A 23,175-nucleotide genomic window follows, 5' to 3' on the forward strand; every position below is an offset into this window, starting at 1 on the left:
GAAATTTATTTCTTGAAAAGTAAGTAATATGTAATTTTATAGTTAATATGTATTTGTTTAAACTTAAAACCAATTATCTAACTTTTTAAACAACATTTAGTAACTATTAGTAATACTTTCTAGCTGCCATAGCTACATAATGTCATACAGATTATGGTTACTATTTCCCACATCACAGAAGGTGAGAGTTACAACTGTCATAGATAACTCAAAACAAATCTGTCCATTTTTTTGTTCTTGATAGTAAATAAATCCATCCTTTCTTGATAACTGAGTTTTTGTCACAGCCTATCATCATTTTTTTGAGACACTAATTTCAATCCCAGAACTCCCCTTATCCTTTTCATAACACCTCTCTCCCTACTAACTATAAGTAAATCAAAACAGTAGACCCCTTTTAATGTGGCCTTGTCTGATTGAAGATGCAAGATAAGTCAATTTCTTCCAATTAAGCCTCAATGTTATGACTTGTGTATTTTACTAAATATACTTGACCCTTATTTTTGTCACCTTCATAAATGTCACCTTCTCAGTTCTCTCTCTTAATACATAACATGATCAAAATCACTAGCATAATAAAATCCTGATTTGTTGGAAATAAAATGTTGGTCAGTTGATGTAACTGATCAAATTCCTAGTATTGACCTAAAAGATATAGCATACGCATTGAATGAAGTTTGGAACAAAGTCCAGATATGATTAAACACTGCTGAGTAAAATTACAATTCCTTCCTATTATTATCTCCCCTAAAATTAATGCTAAAATATCAACAAAGTGAACAAGACTTGCAAGACCTATTAGTGTTTCAGTGACTTGGGTATTGTTGACACTATAAATATTGACATACTTGACTACGTTTCCTGTGACTAACACTTACTGATATACTCCTTAAATGCTGAAGTCAAGAGTAGTATTAGAAATAGCTTCAATAATTCATTGAAGCTATTTCTAATACTACTCTTGACTTTCAAAAAGCAGATTATGATGACAATGATGGTGAAATAAATGAAGGTGGTAATAATGTTCCAATGTCTGCAGAAGCTCTAGCTAACCTAGAAAACATTGAAACTTTATACCACGTAAGAGGAACTAACATTTCAGATATGTTGTCGATTCGTAAATTCCAATCAAGAACAAGCATATTTGGCAAATTCATAGGTTCTTATAGGAATACATCTCTATAAACTTATAGAATTATGTAAGGAAATTTTTTTACTAACAGTTTAACAACAAAGTGTCAGAATAGGATCTCCCATATTTCCTTTTATAGTTGCTTGTTTTGTATTTGTATATTTAATTTAAATTTATATTCAATTTTCAACTGGAGATTAGCTGAAAACTACAAAACACACAATCAACCTTTTACAAATTAAAAGATTGATGTGTCCATCAAAAACATTAATACTAACACTAGTTAGGAGAACATTTACACACTGCTCAACCATCATTAATACCTGTAAGTTGCATACAGTCGACCTCCCTATAATTACGATTCCTATAAAACTACGAAAAAATATACGTATTTTGGAAATGTTGAGTCGGATTAGTGTAGAATCGATTAATTTTATGGAAGAAAACCTTTCAATCAGCCGTAGTCCATAAACTTGACACGTGTCGTGCTGTGATTGGAATGACTTGTAAGAAATTGGATTCCTAATAAATTGGAACGTATCTATATCTTATAGGGGGGTCGACTGTATGTTAAAACAATAGTGAAACAACAGATATCTAAGAAATATGATAAACCAACTCATAATACAGTACAGGAACAACAAACACAATGTTAAAAAAAAAGGCAGAAAAACTACTATCTGTTTTCATACAACAATCATCACCTACAGGGCACTACTAGTCAAAGCTAGTGTTGCACCAGGCTGGTTTTTATCCATACAAGCATGTTTTCAGATTCATGGTCCAGATTAATTATTAATTTGTCTGGTTTTCACAGAAATTGTGAAATTATGATGAAACAAAATAAATTTATAAAAATAATTGAGTATTTTATTTTACTGGTTAAAGATTTTAACTTCACACCCCAACCCAAACTTTCTTATCCCTATCTTATGCTTAGGCTGAGTGACAGAAAATGTACTTTTAAAATTCTAACTTGCAAATATTAGGTTTGTTCCAACACAAGTCCCTAACTGGTTTAAAACTGGCATGCGCATTGTTCAGTTCTTGGCTGTAAAATGATATTGCATATGCCTCATACAGTTTCAAATTTAAACCAGTTAGGGACTTGTGTTGGAACAAACATATTGTAAAGTGAATGTGAGAGTTTCAGTTTACAAGTTTATAATTTCTATTTTAATTATTTAATATGACAACTCAAAAAAAAGGAAGCAAACTTGTAAATTTAATAAAGATTGGTTGACACAAAATGAATTTCAAAAATGGTTACCTGTTTGAGACTGTGTTGCCACCTTTTCAAAATTGCTGACCCTGTCCGGATCAGCAATTCTGAAAAGGTGACAACACTAATTAAAGCAGAAACATGCAATTATCTTATAAGTAGAAAGAACCCAACAATGTACCAACTCCTATGAAATGACACAGGCAAGACTTGCTTAGAATACCTTGAATTTATAAAGTGCCAATACAGGACATGAAATACAACACAATGCAGGAATACATTGAAGCAAACTTCTTGCTCCCTCTTACCATGCATTTGGGACGTGAGAGGTGACATCAAGAGGGGAGTTCATACTACAGCTTTGCCACTTAAGTGGAGCAAACACTACATTATTTTGCTTCCCAATGTGGTCTATTGACCAATTTCGATGTCAGAAAATACAACATTCAGCAAGGGACATGGCCAACAATTAGTTTTCTGAAAGTATAGAAAACAAGAAAACTTGTTACCACAGACAACCAATCAGCAAACATTTTGCATGATACTAGCACCCATTTACGAGTAGCAAGTAGTGATATTCATCATCTTATTTCTTTCACCTCTTTCATCTTCAATTGTCAATAAAAAAAAGCAACAGTAGCACATTTCTTCATGGAGATAGACATTTTTGTTTGAAAATTCTCTATCACATAACTGTTTCTGAAGGAAAATGTAACCTAGAGATCACTCTGCAAAAATTGTTGGGAAACAAATATATCCTCCAGCCACAGTCAGCCAGTAAAATAATGTAGTGTTTGCCCTGCATTATGCCATGGGGGACTCAAAGATTGAAGTTCAACTGAATGAAGCCTCTGTAATCCAACTGGTACAAGACCTATCTAGCTTAAGGCACTTTATAACCCAAAAACAATCAATATTTTGTAAAAAGTGTGAAGTACACTTTTGTATCTTTCTCATTAATGGCTGCATTCCATTAACAGTTCATTCATTATTTTAAAATCAAATTTTCTCAGATTTTAATATTTTTGTTTTTTCTTTTTTTTTTCATTAATTGTAATCAAAGTTCTAATGAGGTTTTCTAACTTATATATTTTGAAAAATAAGGTTATCTTAACTGAGTTTATTGACAAATTTTTTATTCACCTTCAAAATCTTAGTTTAATAGCATTTTTAATACAGAAATTAAGAGAGAACTCTTTTAATTTCTGTATTAAATGATATCTCTATCAATGCTGTTGTACTTCATGAAAATTTTATATTTACTTTATGTTTCTACATTAATAATTGCTTTCCTTCTGCTCAATATAAAGCATTGTATTTTTCCTGTCTACCAAAAACATCCTGCATACATCCTACTGTCTACCAAACACTCAAATTTACTTCATACACAGTACATTTTTTAGTAATTTTTAATTGACTCAGATTACATATAAATTAATATATGCACTCAAAGTTGAAATAACAAATATAAACAAAGCTTTTATGAATTCTTCAGTTCTTACAGATTTAGGCATAATTTGTAAATTCATTAATCATTAACAGAATTCTCTATTAGTGATTAAAAAATGCCTTAACTCAATTTCTAATAATTAGATAATTCAATAGCATAGAAGTGTGGAAAAATGATCAAGAATAGAACTCAAATCAATAATTCTTATTTAATACATCTATATCAATAAAAAATACCAAGGCCAGTGGCATAACTAGAAATTTTAATCCCTTTAAGCCAGTGTTCCGCAACCAGTGTGCCGTCACAAGGTGAAAGGAATGACATGAACTTTTACATACAGTAGACCCCCCTATAACACTGTTGATAATTCCATATTATATGAATTCCATGTGGTACGAGTCACTTAGATTTTACAAATACGTGAGCTGTTCACAGCCCGGCACATGTATTTGTAAAATCTAAGTGACTTGTACAACATGGAATTCATATAATACGGAATTACCAACAGTGTTATGGGGGAATCTACTGTATTCTATTAATTTCAAGTTTTATTTATATATATTTTTATCACAGTTGCTGTGTTTCTTATGCTTGTATTTCATTCTCTGCTGCAGCACTGATGAAATAAGATGATGTTTGTTTATTCTTTATTACAAGCCATACATTTTTATATATTCTACGAAATTAAATGTAAAATAAATTTGTTCACAGGTGTTGATGTCTGTTTAATAATAATAGGTTAGTAGCATTACATAATCCTATTAATAGTATATTATATCATATGTTTTTGAGGGGAATAACATTTTGGTGTGCTATATTGAGTCATGGGTGTGCTGCAAGTAGAAAAAGATTGGGAAAACTGCGTTAAGCAATATGGTAAAGGTCCTTCCAATGCTTAAGGCCTAGCCCGTCTACATTTATGATGGTGTAGGAATTTAAACAAAATTTTTAAATTGCCAATTTTAAAATTTTAAATTGTTAGAAAATATTGTAAGCAAGCATATTAAAAATGACTTTCATTGTAAGCAAATTTAATGTCAAATAAAAAAAAGGAAAGAATTCCAAAAGAAATCTACAAAAAGATTTATAAACAAAAAAAATATAGCTACACTGTTTCGAACACTCATGAACTCATCACAAAATTACAAAATATTGCTCTTACAGATCAAGAATTTATTACAGTTCTAGATTTTGAAGCTATGTATCCGTCCATTAAATTGGAACCATGCTTCTGTGCCCTTAGAGATTTCCTCTTCCAAGTCTTTCCACCCAAGCCTAAATACCACAAGCAGGTTTTAGAACTAGCACATCTAATGTGCTACACCTCCTTTTTCACCTTCAACCAGCAAATCTATCTTCAAAAAAGAGGGGTTCCAATGGGTAGCCCCCTATCTAGAGACCTCTGTGAATTGGTTGTTAGAAAATTAGATAGCCAAGTCCTAGAATCATTCAACACAGAAATAATTCTTTACATACGTTATGTCAATGATATACTTATTATTTGGAGATCCAAGCCAGATATAAACAGAGTACTGCATATTGTGAATAACAACCTGTTTGGGCTTAAGTTAAAATTAAACAAACAGGATGATAAGATGGCCCATTTCCTTGAATTCAATATATTCCTGAATCATGGTTGTATAGCCGCAAAGATATTCCATAAGCCTAATCTTCAATCTTTCTTCATCCCCTCAACATCGAATGACCCATTTACTTATAAAATATCTGCTTTCAGGACTCTAATCCATAGAGCTTTTACCCATTGCTCTAGCATTAAGGATGCGCTACAAGAAATCCTACACATCAAACACATCACCTTAGCCCACGGTTACAATGGTAAATTAATAAATTGTATACTATATAATAAATAGGCTTGCTAAAAAAAATACATAGTTGCTTAGAAACCGAAGCAATTGATTCCAGACCTCTAAAACAGCAAGGTAAGCACATTGTAGTCAATTTTGACCCTAGAATGAGTCAAGTATTTAAAATCATATCCAGGAATGTCGGGCTGCTCTTGCATACAGGCGCAGCCCTACAACATATAAACTTCTGGCTAATACCAAGGACAAATACAGCGAAGCAAGAAGACCGGGAATTTACTTGGTCCCGCTAGAGGGCAATGTTTAATCTGAACAAAAAATTAACATCCATTGGCTCAACCAACAGATCACTTACAAAAAGGATAGCTGAGCACAAATACGACACATACAACAAAAAGTTTAATTCCACCCTAGCCCAATTTGCAAGTGAACCAAATATAATGGCCAAATGGGAAGAGGCTCAGATTATTATACCTATGCTTGACAATAACAAACTTAGAACAATTGAAAAAATTGAAATCTTTGCGAAATCCCTCAAGGGGAATTGTATCAACAGCAAAGATGCAGACTCGCTCTCCTCCATATGGCAATCAGTCTTCGATAACCCCTTAAATAGGCCAATCCACCCTCATCGAGCCTGTCACAATCTTTAGAGCATTTTCTTTATTTGTCTTGTTTGTTATTTTCCAATTTTAGCAATTATCTCATCAATAGTTGTTCGCATACCTTGGATATCATCATCAAAAGAAAATTAATGATGTCGATATTGCCTAAACTTTGTTATCAGCAATGACATCACTAGTAAGAAGAAACCTTTGTAAACAGTGTTGTTGTTTGAATATCTGCTAACCGACATTACAACTGACCTTATTATACCTGAAGAAGGCCATTCAAAACGATCGAAAACGTTTGTACTTAGTGATTAAACTGCTAGAAACAAAGTATGAAAGATTTTGTCTTACTTATTTTAAGTAGTTCTAGCTTTGAATGCATACAAGTGTAAACATGGGGTCACCAGCCAAGTTGTACAGAAAGAACGTCTTAGCTTTAACAAGAATCAGAGAAAAAGCAAATTCCTTGTATGTAAACAGAACAAGGTATTTCCAATGTCAATCCACAGACTCAGTTTACTGACAGGTTGCTCCTCACTGCTCCCAAAAGTCAAATTTGTCTGCCTTAGAAAAGCAATTCGAAACACCAGGAAGTTTCTGTATGCTAGCCTGCATAACTAATCAATCTCAAGAACACACTATTTAACAAGGATCCAGACCTGCTGACGTTTGTCAACTCTCGAGTTATAGGCTTGCAAGAACAAGTTCAACAATCATTATGCAATAAAAATGCCAAAAAAATGTTTTGGATCGTGAAAAACCAAAAGGATGATTTTGATTGGTTAAATGTAAATTTCTTCTGTCAAAATTGACTTGGGATCAATTCTTATGTATCATCATTGCCCCTGAAATGGCTTCCTGGCATACACCAATGCCACATAGTCCTGTTTGAATGTAGCTTTACCATTAAAATAATAAATGTAATTGATAAAAATAAACTGTAATAACTTTTTAAATAAATGTATAATATTTACTTTATAATCATTTCTAGTCAGAACAAACAAAANACCATGGTTATTAGGTAGGGATTATATATGTGACCAAACACCAAAAATGCCTTTCAGCCTGTTCCAACTTTAGAGGCAATTAAAAACATTCAAACAACATTAGTCTTTAGTGTTGTTTCAATATTTATAATCATTTCTAGTCAGAACAAACAAAAAGATTATCATTTTTTTCATAATTAAAAATATTCTCATATTTACTGTTTCTATAAAACAATGTCCAGGGCTTTTATTCATAGGCTCTTAAGCATTACTTAAACATGTTTATAGTAGTTACACAACTGGAAAAGGCATCCTGTCTCTCTAATTTTGAACTTTACTGTCATTAATTTTATTAGTCAAATTATATAAACATTTACTTAAACAACTTGGTAATTTGCCAGGTATTTGCTTTTATTTAGTTTTATTATAAATACTTTTTTCCAAATTTTAAATGTTTAATAATGTATAATCAAGAAAAAAAATATTTGAAAATTTTTCTGAGAATGATAAATTTTCATTTACAGTATTTATTTCTGTATTATGATTTTATAGATTAAAAAGAGGTTTGTTTTTCCTTTCTAATTAGCAATCATATGCAAAACTTTGATCTTAAATCACCAGAAAATATATTATTGCTGCTAAATTAAACATTCTGCACTTAAAAAGCAAATCAAAATGAAAAGTTAACAGAGTTCAGAAACAATAATTTTAATAAATGTTTTCAAAGCATCATTTTTCTTATTCAGATGAAACCCTGATTGCATCTTAAGATGAGGCAAAAAGCAAAAAATTAATTTTTTTTCAGCACAATATTTTATTAATATGAATATAGTATAGAATCTGTATAACAAAAATATGTTCTAATCTTCTAAATTAAAAACACAAGTTCCGTATCAGTAAGCAAGCTGCATCCAAATAGCCAATCACAATGTTTTTATTACATTTCATTTCTGCAATAAAAAAAAAAGCTTTCAGCACTTCCAAAGTTCATTTCTAAGCTAGAAAAATCAGACACAGGTCAACTTCATCATAAACAACATCAAGTAAAAATGTACTGTTGTACAGAATGTAATTTATAATTTCATTTGATACAAAATGGTTTTAACATGAAATTTATTTCTTGAAAAGTAAGTAATATGTAATTTTATAGTTAATATGTATTTGTTTAAACTTAAAACCAATTATCTAACTTTTTAAACAACATTTAGTAACTATTAGTAATACTTTCTAGCTGCCATAGCTACGTGATCTTATTCATTCATTTCTTAATTACAGAAAGCTTTTCCTGTATAAATTTAAATAAATATTTAAGTATATTGTTTAAGCCACTCAATATTTAATATTGAAAAAAAATCTATCAAGAAGAGATTTCTTTAATTATCTTAATAATATAGATTAAATTAAGGTCTATATATGTTAAGCTTTCTGAATTTATTAATTAATATTTTACTTACTACTTTTATCTTTGAAATCTTTAAACATTTAAAATATATATTTTTATCCATAAACATCACTTGTATGTCATCTGTTTGTTACACACCAATATTTATCAGAAAATTCATATAAAACTACTGTTTTTTGTACAAGAAATCTTATAAGTAAGATTTAATTACATATGTCTGTGTAGATATATATATAATTAGTTATCATCACTAAAAGTCAAAATTTATGCTTTAATTTAATAAAACTGATACAAATCATAAATATTTACCTTTTTTTAACAAAGTCCATATTAATTAACTTGAAAGGAATTATCCAGTTTTGAAATACTTGTATTTAACTTCTTTTTTGATTATGTCGACTTAATGTTAGTCATCAAAACAACATATTACAATTAAGATAATTATTTTTGCATTTAAATGTTTTTTTGTCCATAAACTATCAGTTTGTCACACTTAACTGAATCACTATAAGTGCTTTATTGCCTTAAGTTCGTTATTTTTAAGCCTTTCATTTGACAAATATTTATCCTGTTAAGTTATGCAAAGAATATTGTGTTGCTTTTATGGTGAAAATCTGTAAATATAGTTGCAACCTTATCTGAACATAAAAGTGATGTTTCTCTTCACATCACAAGAATTTAATTGTAAGTATTTTAAATAATTTAGTTTTGTAAACTTATACAACTTATAAATTATTTTAAAATATTATATTATTATTATATTAATTAATATAAAAATATTATGAAATCAATTACAGAAGTAAAGATATTTAAATGTAGTAAGTCATTCAGGATATTAAGTAATACTTGTTTATTTTTTATTTTTTTGTTATACTTCACAGCTTGTTCATTCATTCTTTAACAAGGTAATTTTGTTTTGTGTTTTTTTATAAAAACTTTTGTAATTACTTAAGGAGAAAATTAAACAAAATATTTGCTTATCAATTAGAATTAGTTAAACACCAAAAAAGGTTTCTGCAGTTAACTGCTATTTTTGTCACAATTTAAAACATACTAGTTTAATATTAAAGAATTCAGTTGACAGACCAATTTACAGTAGAGCATCGATTATCTGACTCAATTGGGGACTGGGGTTGGTCGGATAACTGAAAAAACGGATAACCGAAAAGTATGAAAAAATACATTATTAGTATAGTATATTATTATATTAGTATATCCCATGTAATTAGTATATCGCTATTAACCTACTTCGCGTTGAACGTTCATCGATGTTAAGCCTAACAAATTTTTTAAAAAATAATAATCGTCGCTATTGTATAGTTAAAAATTATTTTATTGCTCACAAAACAAACCACCACTCATAATTAGAAAATTAAGCCTCGTTTAAATACTGGCCTGCCTTTCATGATCAAGCCAGCCTAAAACACGCAAAAATTTAACAAAAATAATATTAAAGTAGCCAAGACATAGCCAAATATTGTAGCGCCACATCACTAGCGGACATTTGAAATTTGCCAACTAGAACAGTCGGTTAACCGATGTGACGGTTGATGGGAGTTGGATGATCAATGCTCTACTGTAATAGTAGATTTTAGCATTATATCAATGGAAAGAGGAAACAGTTAAATCTAAAAATTTATGAAAATTTATAAATGTACTATTTTAATAATATTCAACTGTACAAAAGTAATATCTACACTATTCATGCATATAGATACTAAAAATATGAAGCCTCATACATGCATGACAGATGTAACTTATATACTGCACTGTAATCCTATGTAAGGTTTATTAAATCGTAAGACGCATAATTATTTTATCAGTTAATTTCGCAATGAAAGCAGCAAAAAAATAATTTATTACATCTTGGAAATGTCCGAACATCACAAGAAAGATTAAAATAATTTTTTAGATGTTTGTAGTTATAAAGTATCATATAAATTATTACATTATATTTGATACAGCCAAATTCTCTCATGACATTTTCTGTCATACTTGTGTGACAATGCACAAAGCACCCCTATGCTTCGACACCACAGGACCAAAGGGTCAACATTAAGTCGGCAAAGACTGCAATGGCTAATTCGTCAGGACTGACACCACTGTCTTCTGGGTAGACACAACAGACTGTTACATTTGCCTTTGCGAGCGGTCATTTCTGTGGGCAGTTGAACTTGAGATGGAGACCAATTGGGCAAAAGAAGTGCACTTTACAATTCAATTATAGAAAATAATACCCATTTATTGATTATATAAACTAGTTACACATATTCTTTAAGTGAGAGAGAGAGTTTACAAACGTTCGCATGTGGTATTTACCTGAAGATCACTCTCTTGATTTGGGTCCTTTTTCAGTGGAGACACGTCCTTGGTGTGTACTTGGGGTCATCAGCTATTGGCAGTTAAGCTTCTGATTGCTGGTTATTGGTGGAGCATCAGTGGGGAAGTGCATCCGAGTGTACACACACAACCAACCTCTTCTGTCGTGCATCATACACACTCCTTTTTTGGAGGTCCCCCTTGCAACTCTTGCCTTTTTTTTTTTTGGTAAAATCGTCCTCCACATCCAATGGCGATTTTTGCATTTGATTCCTAGTGACACATTCAAAATGTGACCCCCAAACAAGGAAGCAAATCCGTGGAAAAGGATATAATCATATCCATAGCAATCTTTTTTTTCCAAAAAATCTTTGAATAAAATTTTTCTGTTAAGTCTGGCCTCTTACATCACCCCCCAGCTTTCCAAAATCATGCTTGTTCCCAATAGAGCAAGTTTGATTTTCACTTTGCTGTAGGTCTTCAATTACAATAGAAAAATTTCTCTCTTGACAAGTTATAGTAACATTAACAAAATGTCGTCATTAATATTTACAAAAGTCGTTCTACTTCTGACATTAACATTATCAATGTAATCAACAACTTCCAACAATTTTATATTGTAACGCAATACAATTGCTTCTCATTCATCTATTATTTTGACAATTATTTTTCATTTTTTTGTAGAAAAATGAAAAATAATTAGCTGGCAGAATTATAATTTAATAAAAAGTAAAATACATCTGGATACGAGTCCAATTTTACTTGCCATGTCCAATCACCAGGAACAACTATTTCCATTGCAGAAACAACCTTTCTTTAGAGGCTATGCCTCTGCACAAATATGAAAAACAGTTTTAAATAGCCTCTAAAGAAAGGTTGTCTCTGCAATGGAAATAGTTGTTCCTGGTGATTAGACATGGCAAGCAAAATTGGACTCGTATCCAGATGTATTTTACTTTTTATTAAATTATTTTTCATTCATATTTTTCCCGACTATAAATGTTTTTTTTTCCCTCGATACTTTCCTACAACAAATTAAATTTTACAATTTACTCTCTCTCATCTTTTGTTTTTTCTCATGCAGAAGTTATATAGCACACGTCATATTTTCTATCTAAATTTCAATTCTCCCCTTTTCGATCGGTTCCTTGTTTTTTCACTTGCTAGTGGGCTGTTGTGCTCTCTAATTCTGCTAATTGTCACAATCAATTTTTGTCTGATTTGTTTTCAGTCAGACTTTATTTGTGTATGTAGGAGATGAGTTTCTGATGGGTATGCAGCTTTGCGGCATATGTAGCATTGTAGACAGTGTTGTGTCTAGCATTCTTTGACTTTGTGGCAAGGTTGACTGTTTCAGGAAAATGACTATGGGCTAAAATGAGATGCCTAAAATTGTGAGTATCATAGTGAGAAGGATTATGATGGCTTTGAACAATATTTTAAAGCTTAATGTTTGATCACACTCCAGTTGTGTTTCTTGTCTTCAAGTTGTGTCTGGTTGATCTTGTTTTTCCTTATTCATTACTTCCATTTGGGTTGATATAGAATTTATTTTCAGTTCTGAGTTTCTCCTTGTTTCTGTTTTTTGACCCCTTCCCATCGGGGAAATTGAGATTGATTCATTACCTTTTTCCTCTGAGGATCAGATTGTTTGCTTGATCCTTTTCTCCCTCTTTCTAGGAGTGTAAGTTTTATTAGGATCTGGTGGTTTCTTTGATTGCACCAGTCTTCTTCCTTTCTTGAGGTTTATCTTTAATTTTCTCTCCTTCTACTGCCTCTTGGGTTCCTTCCCATGGTCGGACAACTCTGACAACAGTTTCTCTGTCAGTTGGGGTCCTCTTTGCTCGTACTCATTTGGTTTTCTCCCTTGACTCAGAAGGCTGTTGGAAGTTTATTCCTCTTTCGTCGGGAAGTGTTATTGTTTTGTCCACCATATTTATCCCTAACCTTAGATCTGTAATTATATCTCTTCCTATTAAGCCATCGAATGGATACGTGATTCAATCATTGATGATGTAGCATGTGTAAACAAATTGTAGAGAGCCCATTTTGAATCGGAATTCACCTTTTCCGTGTGGATAGATTTTGTGTCTGATAACGCTCCAGAATGGTATCTCTTTTCTATCATATGCCCTGTGAAGTTTGCTTATTTTCTGCGCTAGTGACCTTGACAAAAGCGTCATTTTCGAGCCTGTGTCTAATTATGTCTTTGCATTGTTAATTTGACAGTACAATGCCGGTTCCTCATCGCTGTATCTGGGGTGGAAATTAAGCTGATCGAGTTTGCCGATTTATTCATGAGCCACTTGTTTAATTTGTGTTTCATATTGAAACTTGTTTCTTTGAGTTCACACATCACCTAATATGTTTCTTGAGTCACTTTGTTGTTCACTAAATCTGTTTCTGGCATTTTGATGGCAAATTTTCTTTGTAAATGGAGGATTTCTATATCTAGATTTGTTTCTCTGACTTTTGTGATGCCTTAATTCATCTAATTGTTTCTGTATTTGCCTTATCATCTGATCTATTTTTCTATCAGTATGGTCTGCACGTTTGTCTTTGTCTATTGCTCTGATGACAGGTTTGCTGTTCAATTGATATATCGTTTCTTCACTGATGGTCACCTGTACCACTCTATCTAAAGTTTCTGGCTCTTGAGACATCACTTGTCTTTTAATTCTAGGGTTAAGGCCACTCAAAAATTGCATTCTTAATTGTTCATCCTTTTCTTTGAGTTGACATCTTTTTATAATTTGTGCTTCTTGAGGGTCATCACTAATCTGCTCTGTGATAGTTTCTGATGCTAGTGTCTGAAGCCTAACTGCATATGTCCGCACATCATCATGCTCCTGCATTCATGCGTAAAATTTTTGAAGAGAAAATGGCTTTTTCTCAAATCTTTTGACCATTTCCCTTTTGAAGTCATCGTATTTCTCAGTTTCGCTCATGCGAGCATCTTTCCATGCAAATTCTCTCACAATGCCTGTTAGCCTTAGTTTTGTGATCCCTAAACATTGGTGTTTCATCCAACCTGTCAATTTCACAATTTTGTCTATTGATTTAAGAAATTCGCCTACTTTTAATCCTGTTTGGTCTCCCGAAAAGGTTGGAATTAAAGGGATTATACCGACTATACTGCTTGCTGCAAGTGCATTTTCCATTGTCTCTCCTTGCGAGCGCCCTGGTGGATTTGGTTCTCTTCTTGTCTCCATCCTTGCTCCCTTTGTTTTTTTTCTAATTTGCTCTCTGACTTGCCTTTACTATCGCTCTGCCACCAACGTAACTTGTGATTAGAGTTCGCTTTTTTCTCGGAGCCTAATTGTCCCCAAGGTTTTGTTTTTGCGTCAGCCTTTTTTTTCATACTTTTGAGGGGTCTGGGGGCCTTAAAAATCTGACTTCTGACACCAGTGTGACAATGTACTAAACCTCCTACTATTCCAGCCTCTCACACTTGCATATTTGTTTTTTAGAAATAAATTTTATTTAGTTAACTGTTTTAGAGACATTTTATTTACATTCTGAATATTCAAGTAATCTTTTATGGATTCTGTCAATGATAAAAGTAAAATTTATTGAATGAATTAAATGAAATTAAGGCTAGTCCTCCACTTGTGATTTCTAGTCGTGCACTTTTTCATTAACAAAAATAAAACTCATTGTTTCCAATATAAGTGCATATACTTGCGACTAAACAATCGCAGCGATTAAAAATTTGCAACCGGTTCTATTTTTGCTGCAACATGACTGTCACTCTACCCAAGGAATAATACAGACAGGCACCCACTTGCGATAGTCTAGTCACAGTTTTGAAGCAGTAAGTGGACTTTCTCCATATTGGGTCATTATATGTTATTGATGGACCAATTATTCCCAACAATTCCTCAAAACTACTTTTTGTCATTTGGTAATACTGGAAAAACTTTGCAGGGTGCTCACATAAATCTTCAAAGATTTATGTGAGCACCCTGCTTTTAAAGAAAGGGCAGTTTTATAAGTTATTTGACTTGTTATTGGATGTACCCAATAATGATGCTTCCACTGTTTGCTCTTTAGCTTTGGGCGAGAAGTAATCACACATCCATTAAAAAACTGTTCTAATTCAACAATTTATCTATTGTGGTGTGCGCGCCTTATAGATTTTCTGCAGTAGTGATTTATTGGTCGCCATGACTAGAAAGCCTAGTGGAAGCCTAGCCTAAGTGATAACAAACTTACCTTTTCTACATTTCAGGCAGCAAGAGCATTGTAAATGAAAATGCAAACATTTTTGGCCACGTTTAGGGACCAGAATTCAGGCTAAAAAATGCTCCAAATTTCAAATGTTCGGCTAGAAAAAAAGAAAGTCTTCTATAGAAGCCTGATGCTGGCTGAAAATGTTTGGATTTTCATTTACAATGCTCAACTGCTGGAAATGTATGAAAGGTCAATTTGTTGTCACTTATACAGTAGTTCCAACTTTAAGAATAATTTTATATTGTTATAAATGAAATTAATAAGAATACACTGTTAATTCAAACTAAAAATAAAAAAAGAAGAAAAACTTTATTTTTTTAGATGTTAAAATACTAAAATAAAAAATGTAATTGTTTAAAAAACATGAAACGATGTAATAGTCATATAATAATAACTACATTGTTCTCTTCTATTGTAATGGAACTACACTAGAAGAGAAAAGAACTAAAAAATTATCATTGCTAATGATATATATATATAAAAATGGACGTGTGTCCCCCTATATTTCACTTTTCAGCCAAAACTACACATCACACATGAATGATGTTTGTATGTGGTAGTAGACCCAAGTCTCCATTCGTGCACTATACTATGATGGTTGCATCTCGATAGCTATAAGGGTGCGGGAGATATGGAGGCTTAAAGTGGTTGACTTCGAAGATTTTCGATTTTAAAAATGTTCGAACCGTTTTAAATTTGAATTTGTATTCGAATTTGAATTGGTTCGATTATAGAACGATTGTAAACATTCCAGAAAATTGATCAAATTGAAAATAGTTCGTTTGACTGAACGTAAAAATTCTCTAATTAGTCTGGAAACGGGGGACCTAATTCTTGCATTCTGTGAAAACGGGTAAGATTGGCTATAATGTAATTATCTTAATCNCGATCATCATTAATTTTGAACTTTTACCAGCATTTACTCGTTATATCTTAGGTTTTACCTCAGAGACATGGTAAATGTTGAAAAAATAGTCCCTGCTACTAACACTGCACGGCCACATTACATTGTTTGACATGTTAGAACGCACAGGTTAATTCTAATCCTGTTTGAGATTTCACTGTCTAAAAATTATTTATGAATCAAGATGAGTGTGAAACAGAGTTTTTATGAAATAATGGACAAGCTTGTGGCAAGCAAGAAAGATAATAACTTTTATCTCAATAGGGACAAATATGCAAAGTGTTTGGAGGAAGTAAAAGCTGCAAAGAACATGAAAAAAACTAGCTGTTCATTACAGGCGTATAAAGCATTACGACATTTTGACTGTAGGCAGCGAAAAAAAACTAATTGCACCTATGAAGGAGGAGAATGGAGAAATAAGGTAATACATTTGTTATGAGGACTTATTCAACATTCTTGAAGAAACGCATGTTGCTGTTGGCCACGGTGGAAGGACACAGATGCTTAAGGAATGTAGCTGCAAGTATAAAAATGTAACAGTTGAGGCTATTATGACATATTTGAAGCTATGTCAACCTTGCCAAAAGAAATAGAAGACTTTGAAAAAGAGCATTGTCATCAGACCTATACTTCACAGTGAAATGAACTCACACTGTCAGGTTGATCTAATAGATCTACAAACTATTCCAGATGGAAATTATAAATTCATTTTAGTTTACCAAGACCATCTTACCAAATTTGTGATCCTTCGTGCACTTCAAACTAAATGCGCCGTAGAAGTTGCATAACATCTTTTGGATATTTTCACCACTTTTGGAGTGCCGAGCATCCTTCATTCTGATAATGGTCAAGAATTCTGTAACCAAGTTATTGAGAGTTTATGCTCCATGTGGCCAAATGTAAAAATTGTACATGGAAAGGCAAGACATAACCAAAGTCAAGGATCAGTGGAGCGTGCTAATCAAGACATAGAAAATATTTTGAGCACGTGGATGGAAATCAATCAGTTATCGAAGTGGTCAGAGGGTTTAAAATTCATCCAGGTGACGAAAAACAGAGCATATCATGAGGGAATCAAATGTTTCCCCTACGAAGCAATGTTTGGTTGTCCAATGAAAATGGGCCTTGCAACTTCAGCAATCCCTAGTGATATGATTAGAGTTATAAGATCTGAAGAAGATTTAGAGAAGCTGTTGCATTCGCATGACAATACAAAACAAAAGAATGATGTTGAAAATGCAATCGAACAGGACAAGGAAGAAAGCATTGTTAAAAATGAGTCAGAAGGTGATATAGACAATAGCACTGTCAACTAAAACAACCACTTCACACCTAAGCGATAATTCCAGCAAATGAACAATAAAAATTTTAATGTTCAAACGTTTTCGGCCGTCTTTCAGAGACCCTCGTAGGAAAAAATTTCATAGAACAGAAAAAACAGCTTAACCTAACAGTTTTCGAACATAGCTGTGTTCCAATTTTTTAACATTTAAACGATTTTTGAATACCAAGATCGTTCCATATTACAATGTATAAATAAAATATTTATAAATAAAGTTATAAATAAATATAATAAAAATAAATGGTGTTAATATATAAAATAATATATATGGTGGTGGTAATATATTCAATGTTAAAAGTTAGCCTGAAGTACAAACGATGTGCAATATGGAAAAATTGTTTCATTTAAAAATCATATTCATGTTTTGTGGCTTTGTAGCACTGTCAACAATAAAACACAAGATGATGAAATGATTATTACTGAGAAGATGAAGGCAAAGCAAATAACTGATGATTTCAATATAACGATTCAGAGAGAGAAAACACGATTGAGTCTCAGGAAGTTCTTGTAACTACAGAGCCAATACCAAAAAAGATAGAATCTGTAGTGACTATAAGAAACAATGTGAAATTGAGTTTAGAGAAACAAGCTGAAAAAATGAAAGCCACGTCTGTTCATAAATATCCAAATGTGAAAATTGGCCAAAATGTAAGACTGAAAGTGCCTGAAATTGACAAAAGCTAAAACCAACCTGAAAAGCGTTATTGCAGTTGTAGTAGATGTAAAGGACAACGCGTTTTACCAACTAGGTACCAAAATTGGAGTACTAAAGCAGCTTTATACACAAAATCAATTTACCTCATGCCCTGAAGACTTTATCAAGATAGAAGAAGTTGTTAAAGATAAAGAAGTGAGTCTTCAAGAAATTGTCGCAAAATTGTCTTTGACCGGAGAACAAGGTTTCAAGAAATGCAACTGCCTAAAAAAATGCGTAACAAAGAAGTGCACTTGCAAGTCATCAGGATTACTTTGTAATTCTAAATGCCATGATAGCTCTTCCATGTTGTAACAAGTAAAATTCTTTTTTTTACTTTTATTAAATGACAATGAATACCAAATGATTAAAAAAATACTGTGATTACTGATTAGCTTAGCCAACGTAGGCTATTATATTATTTTTGACAAGATAATTTAATTTTTGTTATGTTAAAAAAAGTATTTTTGAACTGCTTCACTAGTTATTAATAAATAAGACTTAGTAAATTGACTGTTTATAATAGTTGCAATAAATGATTATTAAAATACTTATAGTTTTATTTCCAAAACCAATATTTACTAACAGTCTTTAGTAAAACCTAACATGTACCAAATTCTAATGGTAAATGCCCAGTAAATCATCTCACTTTATAAAAATCCGTACATTTATCAACTCATGTTGGTAAATCTGAAGATTTACAAGTAAAACCTAGGATTTACCAATATACAGGCTTTTAAAGTAACACACACACATATATATATTATAGGATAGCTTTAAATAAATATAAAAATCTGTAAGCCCAGTAGTTATATTAAAGTCAAACAATTGCCAGATTAGATTGGGCTATATTACTGCCTGATCTAATCTGGCAATCATTCGGCTGGAGTAGCTTTAAGCCAAAGTAATATTCACCTAATGTGAATTTCAAATGACAATATGACGATCTTGTACAATTTTGTGCAGATAATTACATGATTTATGGGTATTTTCAACCGTAATGGGTTATTTGGTGAGTAATTTCAGAAATTATAACATGAAATTTTAATATATCATACCTCAGCATTGTACTGAAGTAAAATCCATTTCTTGCACTCTCAACAAGCTTTGGTGTAATAACAGGTTCATTTAGTAAGTGTGTGTATTTTCAATATTGCCATTATAAAGACTAAAATAAGCATCCAACATGCACCTAATTAAAAAATTATTCTTTAGGAATTCACATGTATTCACCTTTATAATCCATAAAAAAGTAATTTTTAATTTGGTGCCTTTATTAAACTTATCAAACACAATAAATCATGCATTTCATTGATAAATGAAAGGCATAAAATAGCACAGTTGAAACTGGAAGATTGAGAAACCATAATGGAAAGTCAAATAATTTAAGGAACAGAAAAAATACAAATTCTGTAGGAAATTCATAAATGATTTGAAAGAAAAGATGCATATTTTTGAATGTTATGCAAGTAATTTTCCTTGCTCACATTGGCACCACCAATCCTTGTTTGAAACAATGCTTTAAATATATTTGTATTTCATATCATCAATAATAATTTAAAAGTCAAAATTTAATGATAAAGCACAACAAAATATAATGACAGATGCTACAATTGTCAAAATATGATTAGTTATTGCATAAGGCCATTTTTTCTCTATATTCCACAGACTGATGAATGATATTACAATTTTCTTTCACAAACAGAATCATCAGGAAACTTATTAAATTAAAAATACTCTTTTGCTATTTGAACAATCTAAGAATTTATTAAAATTTATTTGCCTCTATTTTCAGAGATCTAAATATAGTGATTAAATCTGACATTTAATAAGTTTAGATATAAAGAAAAGAGAATTTATCCAGAGATTGATTCTTGCAATCTTTAACCTATACAATTCAAAAGAATTGACTGAAAAATCACACTTTATTTCTAACTTTTTCATAGAAAATTATATAGTATTATCATTGAGATATTATATATCATGTATTAGTTAAAAATCACCTCTTCAGAAAAAAGCTATAACAACTCAGTTATTCTTCATATATTGTAACTATAAAATAAATTTTACATATAAAAATGAATTTCTAACAAGTTTTTTATTTCAAATATAATTAATTTANTCAATTGTTCACGATTGCAGATGCCTTTGTGTAAAATCCAAGTAGGATGTATGTAAGCTAATAAATGTTCTCGTTAATCTTATCTCGCCATTTGGTTCATTCACGGTTACAAGAAATCACCACATAAAGTCTTTCAAGTCTCCATAGATATAACAAACAGAAATAAATTTCACAAAATAAATTGTGGCTATGCGTTGATTCCGCGCGACACGTCCAAACATGTAAGCTGGACAATAGTGTGAGGGGGAGTGAATAATCAAGAGTTGCATGGTGCTCAAACAAAAGATGAATCGACGAGATTTGAAAATCGTGTAACTCCGGGTTCGCATAAGTCGGGGTAGCGTAAGTCGGGGTATGACTGTATTTATTGTAATGCTAAATGATGATCACAGTTTTCACTTGCTAGCATTTGACATTAAATAATGACTTCATCAAACTTGACTTACTATTGCTATTTAACATTGCAAATCAAAACTGAGTTGCAAAATATGTCTACTGAAATTGATTTTTATGCATTTTTACAATTATTTCAATTACTTTTCCAAGTTTTAGCTAACATGGCAGCCATTTTATCTCAATACACTATTCTATTATTCTTGTGAAGAGTTTCAAAACTAGAATAAAAATGACACATTAATTAACCACTAACTACTTGAGGTTCAGTAAAATTTATATCATCAGTAAGGCTTTGGTACACACTAGCTGAAAATAGTAATAATGGAAACTGAAAAATTAAGTAATTCTGTTTCAACTAGGCTTTACCTGAAAACAATACTAATTAATCTGTGACAATTGCTGAAATTAATTATTTTACATTAGGAAAAGTTTTGGTCACTTAGATGTCCTGTCAGTTACAAGTAACCTTTTCTTTAGTAGCCATTATCAAAACACAGGAAAACAATGTCAAAAAAGTAACTTAATTACTGATGCCACTTACAAAATACTTTGTGTTTGTTTGAATCATAGCTGGAAAACTTTTCTGTTTTTGTTAAGTTATTTCTAAATCTATGTTTTTAGTAGAATTTCTGCCAAACTAAAACTATATAAACCAGAAGCTATAAAGCAGCTGTGGCCAAACTTTTATCCCTTAGGGGCTACTTTTTGGGTAAAATATAGTCTGCGGGCAACTATAAATATGGGCAAACAATTTTAGGATTTTTATACGCGCATGCATTAACATTCATTTGCATTGTTCATCGGGATAAATACAAACAGTATAGGTATGTTGCACAGACAGTCTATTATTGTAAGAATAAATTATCAAATTAAGATTTTTAAACATCAATTTAAGTGAAAGTAAATTGTTCAACTTTAGCTTCGCGGGCTACTTTCAAAACCTTTGTGGTCAACCGGGGTCTACGTGTTGGCCATTCCTGCTATAAAGCAATTTTAGTTTTATTTTCAAACGCCTTTACAGCATTTGTTTGACTCTGGACACTATGAATAAAGCTCAAATGTTTGGCATATTTAAGCAATACCACCTTTCATTTTGCTGAAATTTCGATGTTCTTCTATACACTCCTTCCACTAATGCATGGTAACTTAACTTATGCCAATTAGTAATAGTTTACAAAAAATCTCTGTTTAAACTTTACCATGTGTGTTTTATATTGAGTTCTATAAACAAATTGTAATGAATAAGTGTGTTGAAAAGCTCGATGTTGTGATTCATCCTGCTTTTTCCAACTTTCTTTCACAATTTTTTTTGAAGTGTGCAATCCAGTGAATTAGTATAAGACATAATTGATCCAGAAATGCCACAGGGTGTTCCACTCGAAAGTACCTATTTTAATTTGCCATAAAAAACGAATGATTTAAGTTATATAAAAACAACAAATAGTATCTGGTGGAAAAACTCATCAAGTTTTATAGAGTCTTTTCAAACTGCAAGATGGCACAGAAGTCAAATAGTGAGCATTATTGTCTAGTCATTGCTACATGACAACAGAAAGTGCAGGTTGTGGTCTAGTATGCCCTTTAGTGCATCTATCAAGATATCCTGATCTGACCCACTTAGATTTTTTTTTCTGTGGTGTTATGTGAAAGATATAATTTATGCAACTTTAGTCAGAGACCTTCACTGTCTTCAAAAACACATCTTTGCAGCCATTGCTACTGTGAAACAGGACATGCAGTGCACATAGCATTTAATTATCTACTGCCTTGATGATGTCACTGACTTATGAGGTGCAAAGAGATTTGGTGATTTTTTTTTTAATTAAATGTGGTGAAAACTATTCTCACATACAATCTTTGATGAACTTGTATCTTTAACCATTAATTTTGAAATTATTAAAATTATTTGCATAATTTTAAACTAACAACTGAACGGCAAATCAATACTTTTCCTACACTTGATTTAAAAACATGCAAATAATTTTCATAATTACAAAACAGTATTTTTGGACCAAACATATTTTCTAATAATTCAATTTTAAGTTGAAATACATTTCAGTGATATTTATGTAAAAACTCTTCCCGTGAACCTGAGAGTGAACTTCTGGTATGCAAATGGCTTTATTCATTCATCTATAAAATTAAATTTTAATCAGGGGTGCACAACCTGCGGCCCGCGGGCCACATACGGCCCCCTATCAATGTTTACGCGGCCCGCGGACAGTACAGGCCAAATCCCTTCTTTCGAAGTTTCTAAGTTTAGAACTTTTTCCCTTTCACAAAGTCATTAGCACCCAACTGTTTTATGACTTTCCCTGAGGTGAGAAATGGGGGATTGTTCTATAAATAAGTCTATTTTTAGCTAACACTTTCTGCTTTAGATATCGAATATTTTAAAATGATGTTAGAACGTCATTTCCGATGTTATCGGGAAGTTTCTATTTTGGCGGAAAATCTTCAATTTTATGCTTCGGAAAACTTGCCTATTCGTCTAAATAGCGTCAAATAACAAAAATAAGTGAAAATAGCGCTGAAAAAC

At 31.7% G+C, this 23,175-nt stretch overlaps 1 protein-coding gene and 1 pseudogene across 1 annotated transcript in view; one reads left to right on the forward strand and one right to left on the reverse strand.

Annotated features, from left to right (window-relative positions):
* Positions 1 to 23,175, reverse strand: part of LOC111626378 (WD repeat-containing protein 7-like) — a 101,901-nt gene that overhangs the window by 62,773 nt on the left and 15,953 nt on the right. The gene's annotated exons all lie outside the window — the stretch shown is intronic.
* Positions 16,478 to 17,933, forward strand: LOC111626381 (annotated as a pseudogene).

This window comes from Centruroides sculpturatus, unplaced genomic scaffold (genome assembly GCF_000671375.1).
Source record: "Centruroides sculpturatus isolate CEXI.00-Female unplaced genomic scaffold, Cexi_2.0 scaffold400, whole genome shotgun sequence".
Lineage (NCBI taxonomy): Eukaryota > Metazoa > Arthropoda > Arachnida > Scorpiones > Buthidae > Centruroides > Centruroides sculpturatus.